Source organism: Macrobrachium nipponense, chromosome 38 (genome assembly GCF_015104395.2).
Source record: "Macrobrachium nipponense isolate FS-2020 chromosome 38, ASM1510439v2, whole genome shotgun sequence".
Lineage (NCBI taxonomy): Eukaryota > Metazoa > Arthropoda > Malacostraca > Decapoda > Palaemonidae > Macrobrachium > Macrobrachium nipponense.
In genome coordinates, this window is record NC_061098.1 from 24,332,005 (window position 1) to 24,342,004 (window position 10,000).

The window sequence follows — 10,000 nt, forward strand, 5'->3', positions numbered from 1 at the left end:
TGAGCACAGGCAATGAGTGTGTTGCTCTCTTGAGCACAGGCAATGAGTGTGTTGCTCTCTTGAGCACAGGCAATGAGTGTGTTGCTCTCTGAGCACGGGAAATGATTTGTTTGCTCTCTGAGCACGGGCAATGAGTGTGTTGCTCTCTGAGCACGGGCAATGAGTGTGTTGCTCTCTGAGCACGGGCAATGAGTGTGTTGCTCTCTGAGCACGGGCAATGAGTGTGTTGCTCTCTGAGCACGGGCATGAGTTATTTCATTGAGCACCTGCATGGGAATTTATTTTGATCGTATTTGCTATATAAACCCTTGAAGTGTTTTAAAACTTTCATCAGGCAGTTAATGTATGTACCAAAATATACATTTTCAAATACAGTATTCTAAGGTACGAGCTGTGAGTCTTGTTTTTTTTTTTTTTTTTTGTAATTGGTGTCGAAAAGGATCTATGCAGTAATTATTTCATCCCTGACAAGATCTCGTAATTACATTGCTTCGTTGATGTATCTTAAAGCTCATTGGTTTCTATAACTTTAATTCTGGGAAGATCAAAAGGTATGTTTTTAAGAACAAGACTTTGTTCATAGTATGTGGGTTATCTTTATTTCTATAATTTTTTTTGTGGCGTTGTTCACAACAGTATTTCAAAGAAATAGTATAACGATTGGTTTTTTTTTTGTAGTTTTTACGTAGTTAATTTTTTCACTTTTAAATATCATCAGAAGCCGAGTGGATTTAAGTATGATTAAGGTACAAATTATACCAGATGGTTACAACTTTTCAGTGGGTAATAACCTGTTTTGGGCATTGATTGGAGAAACTTAACTCATGGTGGTTTTTAAAAGCTGATTATCTTTGAAGTAAAAGATACATATTTCAAGAAATATTAAGACTTAACTATCACTTAACGGAGTGTCTAGTAATTGCCGTAAGAACATTTTCTGCTGCCGTTTTTTTTTCTCACAGGTCACAACTTGCAGGATAAACCAGAATTGAAGAAAATGTGCAGACACGATGCGGGGTTGCGAACCTTTCAGAGTTAGGCTGATATTTTCTACGGATCAAAAATGTGGACAGTGGTGATAGAAGTTCACTCTCGACGTGGTTCGTTAGTCACGTAAAGCCGTGGGTCCAGTTGCTGAATAAACTGGTTCCATGCAACATAAAAAACACCCATACAAACAAACAAGATGTCGACAAAGATGGATGTAAGCTTCTATTGTGTAATTTCTGAGTTTTCCATGTTGTGCATTTCATTGAAACCCTGATAGGTTTGAGTTAGGATCCTGGGATGTTATGCATCCGTTAACTTACTATTTTCCGTTGTATATTTTTGAAATCAAAAATATCATAAATAATGGTCTTTATAGTTTTCTGTTTTTTTCGACTTCTTCCTCAGTATTTTTATAGGGAAAAATGTGGAATCTGGTTTATCATCCATAACTAATATAATGTTGAAGGTAAATAAATTAGAAATTTACTGTTTAACAGTATTCACGTGCGAGTGAATACACATGTAGAAGACCAAGTATATCAGATTTGAAATATAAGCAAAACCATACTTGGAATTGTTGGGAAAATTCCATTTGTTTGACACTTGTAGTGGAAATATGGTTCGGGTATTAGTTGTGACGACTCAAAACCCATCTGTTAATTTGCGGGACAACGAACTCAAAGTCTGAATAGATACTAATGAATAAATATACAGAATCAAGATCTCCAATAAATATATTGTAGGCAATAAAAAATTCAAATTGCGTATTTTGCTTACTTTAGAACAATGTGCAATTAGAAGGTTTTAAACTTCATGTGAAATTAGTTCATAGAACTAGTTCAAAAAAATTATTTCCATTCATCGATATAAATATTTGATCATATGAGGTCAGCTACGTGGCTAAATAAAGGCTGTAACTCAGGCGAAAAGAATTTTTTAAGTAATTTTAAGTATAAATAGTAAAAAAAAAAACTGATTAATTACATAGGCAGAAACATAGGATATAGAACAGGTGAAGAGAAAACTTTAACTTAATACGTATTTAAATAAAGGACTTAACGTAGGTGCAAATGATTTTGTAAAAAAATAAAATACTTGAAAATAAAATCCTGAAATACTGAAGTGAAATTCTTGTTGAAGTATTGTACGACTTTTTTAATGGGCGGGGGGAGGGGGGTTGTGGATTCAGTGTATGGAGGTCGTTTGGCGAACAATTCTGGTTGATCACGTAAAGGTTTTTGAGTACAAAGTTTCTTTTACCGAAAACATTTCATATTTGTTTCAAAGATTTCCGTGTAATAGGTCACTTCGATTCTGAATAACTTCATAGGTTTATTTCATGACTATTGTTTTATGTAGAGTATAATATGAAATGGTTTTTGTTAATTGGTCTTTTAATTGGTTATCTTTTCTTATTAGGGAAATAATTGTAAACTACTGATAGAATTTGTAATTAGCGAATGAATTAAAATACAAGCTATAAACATTATTGGTACATAAACCTTACATTTTGCAAAGGAGTTCTCGATAACATTTTAATAAACTGTTTGTTCTAGAACAGAAAACGGTGCCTGTTAAATACTTTTAGTTAAACATATATAAACTAATCTGAGAAACTCGTACCAGGCACTAACAGTAGGCTTTTATGGCAAAATTAGTAACTCTTAAAATTTGGAGGTTACTTATCAGGATGATTGTTTAAAGTGTATTTGGAGAAAGGAAACGTCATTTAGGATTTCTTTACGAAGAGACATCTCGGGACGCTGCTAAGTCATTTGATATGGGTCGTGGTATATAATGCCACCTACGGGAGCGTTGAGGGATTGCTTAAGCTAAAGATGGCAGATTCAGTCAAGAATTGCTTAGGCCGAGGACGATAGACCAGAATTTAGGGCGAGGAAGTGAGGCGCAAAAACAAATTGCTTAGGCTGAGGAATAACGGTACCCAGCTGCAACCCCTTTCAATCATTTCGCTGTACCTCGATCATATTCTCTTTCCATCTTATTTTCACCTCTCTACAATTACTTCATACTGCAACTGCGAGGTTTTCCTACTGTCACACCTTTCAGACCTCTTTACTTTCAATTCCTTTTCAGCGTTGAATGGCCTCATAAGTGCCAACGCTTGGCCTTTCCTTGCCCTAAGTTCTTTATTCTGTTCCAATTCAACAAGCATGAAGCTATAAAGAAAGATGAACAGCAATATACGTGATTAGCAAGACACTTGGGAATGTTGGTTTGTTTTGTTTATAGCTTAGTAACTTTTAGGGAATGAAAACCTTCTGTTAGGGAACCGTGTGACCTCATGGCATCTAGGCCCCGTAGAAAGGTAGTGCTGTCAGTGCAGGTCGCGTGGTTGCACCGTGGGCAATTACTTAAGGTTCTTTGCAGAGACCATTTCAGTTCCTAGCTACATCCCCTCTCATTTCTTTTACCCTATCTCCACGTATATTAAATATGACTTTCCACTCTCAAAGAATTATTCCTAGTGCAACTGCGAGGTTTTCCTCATGTTACACCTTTCAAATCTCACTGACTGTCAATTTCTTTCCATCCTGAATGACTTCATAGGTCCAGGGCTGACCTTTGGCCTAAATTCTATATCTTCTCTATGGGACTTAGGCGGTATTTAGGAAGGCCTTTGTTCACACGACGATTATCGCTCGGATGCGTTTGTCTTTCAACTGGCTCCGCATCATCCTTGGCATAATTGTTATGTCCCTATTTACTGTGTGTGTGTGTGTGTTGTGTGTGTCTGTGTGTACATATAATCATTACGTACTTTTTCTCGTAACTGGCAGCTTCGTCGTTCAGTGCCAGGCCTTCCCCCAAAACAAAACACCGGGCACTACCGGTGGTGAGTTTTTTCAACTACCGGTGTGGAAGTTCGCTGGTTTGTCTTTACTGTTTGTTCGATACCACAAGAAACTGATTCCCGTTGCTGAATAACCACTGATTCCTTACAAAGTAAAAACACCATACAAACAAACAAACAATCAAACAAACAAACAAGGAACTGACATGGAGGTCAAGATATACAAAGGAAGGGGTAGGGCATGGAAGTGTGCTTTGCAGTATGACAAATTGTGATGAAAGCAAAGAGAAGTAGGAATTAGTTGGCAACTATCTTTAAAGATATTCAACTCATAATTAAACGAAAAGACCTTTTCTCGATAATTATATTTATTAAATATGCTACTACTACTACTACTACTACTACACTACTACTACTACTACTACTACTACTACTACTAATAATAATAATAATAATAATAATAATAATAATATCATTATTATTATTTTTTGTTTTTTTTTTTTTTGTGCTCTATCACAGTCCTCCCAATTCGACTGGGTGGTATTTATAGTGTGGGGTTCCGGGTTGCATCCTGCCTCCTTAGGAGTCCATCACTTTTCTTACTATGTGTCCGTTTCTAGGATGGCACACTCTTCTGCATGAGAGCCTGGAGCTACTTCAGCCTCTAGTTTTCTAGATCCTTTTCAAGGATCTTGGGATCGTGCCTAGTGCTCCTATGATTATGGGTACGATTTTCCACTGGCATATCCCATATCCTTCTTATTTCTATTTTCAGATCTTGATACTTATCCATTCATTTTTTCCTCTCTTTCTCTTCAACTCTGGTGTATCATGGTATTGCGACATCAATAAGTGATACATTCTTCTTGACTTTGTCAATCAACGTCACCGTCTGGTCTGTTTGCACGTATCACCTTATCCGTTCTGATACCATAGTCCCAGAGGATTTCTCGCCTGATCGTTTTCTATCACATCCTTCAGTTGGTGCTCGTTACCACTTATTACCTGCAAGGTAGCTGATGTTTCTTGCACAGGCTCCAGTGGAGGGCTTTTGCCAAAAACTGAATCATGCCCTCCCTTTTTGTACTGGTTCTGTGCAAGTGCCGGCAGGTTCACTTGCTATGTGGTTTATGGTTTCATTTTTCGTATTGCACTTCCTACATATGGGGAGAGATGTTATTTCCGTCTATCGTACTTTGAACATATCTGGTTCTTAGGGCCTGATCTTGTGCCGCTGTTATCATTCCTTCAGTTTCCTTCTTTAGCTCTCCCCTCTGTAGCCATTGCCATGTCATCGCTGGCTAGTTCTTTAGTCTGTCTCATGTATTGTCCGTGCATTGGTTGGTTTGTTGTGCCAGTCCTCTGTTCTTTCTGTCTTTCTCCTGTCTCTGTATATTTCTGGGTCTTCGTCTACTTTTATTAGTCCTTCTTCCCATACACTCTTTAGCCACTCGTCTTCAACTGTTTTCAGATATTGCCCCAGTGCTCTGTTTTCGATGTTGACGCAGTCCTCTATACTTAGTAGTCTCCCTCCCTCCTTCCTTTCGTGTTATGTATAGTCTGTCCGTATTTGCTCTTGGGTGTAGTGCTTTTTGTGTATTGTCATTTGTTTCCTGTTCTGATCTATGCTGCGGAGTTCTGCCTTCGTCCATTCCACTATTCCTCGCTGTATCTGACTACTGGCACTGCCCATGTGTTTACGGCTTTTATCATATTTTCCGGCGTTGAGTTTTGACTTGAGTATCGCCTTGAGTCTCTGCATATATTCTTTCCTGATCGTGTCCTTCATCTCTTGTGTTTTATATCTCCTCCTTCCATTATTCCCAGGTATTTATATCCTGTCTCATCTTATGTGTTTGATGTTGCTCCCATCTGGTAGCTTTATCCCTTCAGTTCTCGTTACTTTGCCTTTTTGTATGTTGACTAAGGCGCATTTTTTCTATTCCAAACTCCATCCTGATGTCCCCATATACAATCCTTACAGTCTGGATTAGGGTATCTATTTCCTTGGTGCTCTTACCATACAGCTTGATGTCGTCCATGAACATCAGATGGTTGATTTTGTTGCCTCTTTTCTTGAGTTGGTACCCAGCATCCATCTTCTGTAGTACTTTTGTCATGGAATCATGGCTACTACAAAGAGTGAGTGGGGACATTGAGTCGCCCTGGAAGATCCCTCTCCTGATATTAACCTCTGCTAGTCTTATTCCAGAGCTTGTAAGTATTGTATTCCAGTTGTGCATTGTATTTTTGAGAAAGCTGATGGTATTTTCCTCTGCCCCATATTATTATTATTATTATTATTATTATTATTATTATTATTATTATTATTATTATTATCATTATTATTATTATTATTATTATTATTATTATTATTATTATTATTATTATTATTATTATTATTATTATGTCAAAACTTGAACTCATGATATACGATTATGCACGATGATGAGAATCTACCACTAATTTCATTACCAATCCCAATCATTGTCACCAAAGTGTTCACTCTCCAAAACACGCACCAGGATCTTTGTTAACTTTGCTAATTGCTGCGAAAACAACTGGGCTTTTGATGTTCAAGTTATTGCTAGATCAGTGAGCATGAGATCACCTGGTGTCAAAAATGGACGTGTGCAGTAATTTGTCAATACTAAAGTCTGCAGATTGAAATCGCTCTTTAATGATTATAAATTTTCCACTCATTTTTGACAAATGAAGGGGTCTGATTCAGAATTAATTAAAATGGAAACAACATATTTCATTTAAAATGAAGATTGAATCTGTTTGTCTTTGCAGAATTGTGTTATCTTGAATTGTTTCAAAAGTCCAATTTAAGTCAGCGATGTGAATAATGCAATTGAGATATTTCTGAAATGATTTGTAGCTTCTTTTTCTTTATTTATTGTGAAAAATCAAAGCATTTTGTTCTAACTAAACCAAATTGTGAATAAATATTTTGATTGGGTCAAGATTGAATTTATTTACCCTGCATTCGTATACTAGGTTTTCTGACTCTAAAAATAATTATCTTAAATTCCACAAAAATTTCAAAATTATTTATAATGGGAAATAAACCAGGTTATCGAAGAACCGCGAAGAATTTATATTTTTTATATTTCTACCCAATGCAAAATATTAATTAGCAAAATTTATCTCTAATTAAGATTCTGACTCCAACAAGCGGTTCATTTACAAATTCACTGAAGCAAATATCTCTACTTATTTTCAAGTAATATGAGAACTGATTTACTTTGCCTTTTCGAATCTTAACGGTGATAGTTAGTGTTTAGGTTTAGTTGGGGGGCGTATTTAAGTTTGGCGGGAGGGTGTTTGAGGATTAGTGAATGATGTGTTTAGGTTTATAGGGTGGGTGTGTGTTTCGGTTTAGAGGGGTTTATGTTTAGGTTTTAGTGTGTGTGTATTTGGTTTAAGGGGTTTGTGCTTACGTGGAATGGGGTGGGGGTGTTTCTTTTCAATAAGGGTGTGTTTCGGTATAGTGAGGGCTGTGTATAGCATCAGTGGGAGAAATTTTTGTTGAGAGACGACCTATTATCAAAACCATACTACGTGTTACTTTCTTTCTGAGGTAAGTAATCTCCTTATATATATATATATATATATATATATATATATATATATATATATATATATATATATATATATATATATATATATATATATATATATGTATATATATATATATATATATATATATATATATATATATATATATATATATATATATATATATACATATATATATACATATATATATACATATATATATACATATATATATCATATATATATATATATATATATATATATATATATATATATATATATATATATATATATATATATATATATATATATATATATATATATATATATATTATATATATATATATATATATATGTATATATATATGTATATATATATATATATATATATATATATATATATATATATATATATATATATATATAACACATCATATATATATATTATATATGTGTGTGTGTGCACTATTTATGTTAATGAATTAACATTCTAGTTTATATATAGATTTTGAACTGCACTACAGAAATGGAGTTGGCTCACATTTTGAGAATAAATAATAGCTTAAGTATAGAAGATATTATAATAATGGTCTCTTTTGATACAGATACCAGTATGATGGGAAGAAACGTACTTCCACAGATATCATTAATCTTCATTGATAAAAAATAATAATAAAAAAACTCGGAAAAATATATACACGCACAGAAGTGACGTCCCACACTCCCCATTTATCAATCATCAAGGAGGCCTCTCACGGAGGACTGACTGTTTGGTAAACGCCTTCCATTAAGGAAATGTGTTTGTAATGTCTCTGCTTCACATTGTAAACGCGGATGTATGTGTGTCGCGTATATATGTGTGTGTTTGTGAACCATTAGACACTCTGCTAATGAATAATGAAACCTCTATTCAATTTTAATTGCATAATTAGGACAACACTTCGTTTGCAAATGTCCCTCCTGATTGCAATTGGCTCCCTGGCTGTCAGTTTGCCACTTTGGGAAGGAATATTAATAGTCGTCAGGGCGATTGTCATTTGCATGTAATGCCTACGAACAATGACGAAATCAGGTGAATTTTGTTTTTTTTGTTTTTTCCTCGTAATTGTTGAAAGAGATAAACAAGGTTTACGGGTCTTTGGGCAATTGTTGGCTCATTTGGATAAAGGTAATTAAGTCAGGTTGGTAATTCTGACAAAAAAGTAAAGCAGGAAAGCAAGTGAATTAAGGTTTTTGATAGAGTTTCTTTTTATTCAAGATTATTCCAATTTACCCATGTCATTTGATAGGAGGTCATTCTGATAGTTTTGATTATGACGTTGAGCATAACCTTGATCTCCATCGTAGAAATTTCTGGAGAACTGTTTAAAAAGGTAATTATGTCAAAGTGTAATTTAGGAAATAAAGCAAAAGGAAAGGCAATATAATAAGGATCTCTTTAATGCTTACATTTAAAATAATTGCTTTTATTAATGTCATTAAATAAGAAGCAATTCTTGGCTTTCGATTGAAGATGGATTCCTTGGCTCCGACTTGTTACTGGTTGATTGGAGAGGGATGATGTTTTCACATTGCTTCGCTCATTTTCACCGATTCTTTCGCTCAAAGGTCAAAAATAAGAGTAATCGTATAATTCATGATCAGTGATGCTTTTCATACCATTAATGTGTTTTATTATCAGCATACAGTGTGATTGAGAAAAGTTACAATTTTTTAATGGTAATTCTATTGATCTACCACAGACACGTGTCAACTGAATTCTCCTTCGATTGAAGTTTTTGTATTCTCTTCACTTCACGGCTAAATTCGACAACCTCCATTCTTCGGAGGATTAGTCACAGATGTTGTCCCTGGTATATATATCTAAAGAAAAAAATAAACAGCTTTCTGTCAGGAAAATCATATGAAACACTCGAACTCTCTCTCTCTCTCTCTGGCTCTCTCTCTCTCTCTCAATCTCTCTCTCTCTCTTTCTCTCTTACTCGTCTGGTAAATAATGATAATTAGTTTAACAAAACTGACTATAGTTAGTGATTCCTGTAAACATTCATCATCATCATGCGAGTATAATAAGTTTTTTTTTATTTTCTTATTTTGTTTCTCAAAAGTATCAAATATGACTGAATGATCTACCTAATATAGGATAAATTACCATTTCGGTATTCCATAAAAAAGTTCAGAAATTTATATATGGATATATATATATATATATATATATATATATATATATATTATATAATATATATATATATATATATTATATATATATATATATATATATATATATATATATAATATATATATATATATATATATATATATATATATATATATAATGTGATATATACATACATATACATATATATATAGTATATATGAGCATATATATATATATATATATATATATATATATATATATATATATATATATATATATATATATATATATATATATATATTATATATCATATATATATATATATATATATATATATATATATATACATATATGAATAATTATCACATCCGAACCGTGATCCATTTATATATCAATTAAAGCTACAAATGTCCTTTAATATCTAAATTCACTTTACCTCCCAAATGATATATTTTCATATATGTACCGAAGGG

At 33.6% G+C, this 10,000-nt stretch overlaps 1 long non-coding RNA gene across 1 annotated transcript in view; it reads left to right on the forward strand.

Annotated features, from left to right (window-relative positions):
- Nucleotides 1-10,000, forward strand: part of LOC135209706 (uncharacterized) — a 59,789-nt gene that overhangs the window by 1,731 nt on the left and 48,058 nt on the right. The window lies entirely within an intron of this gene.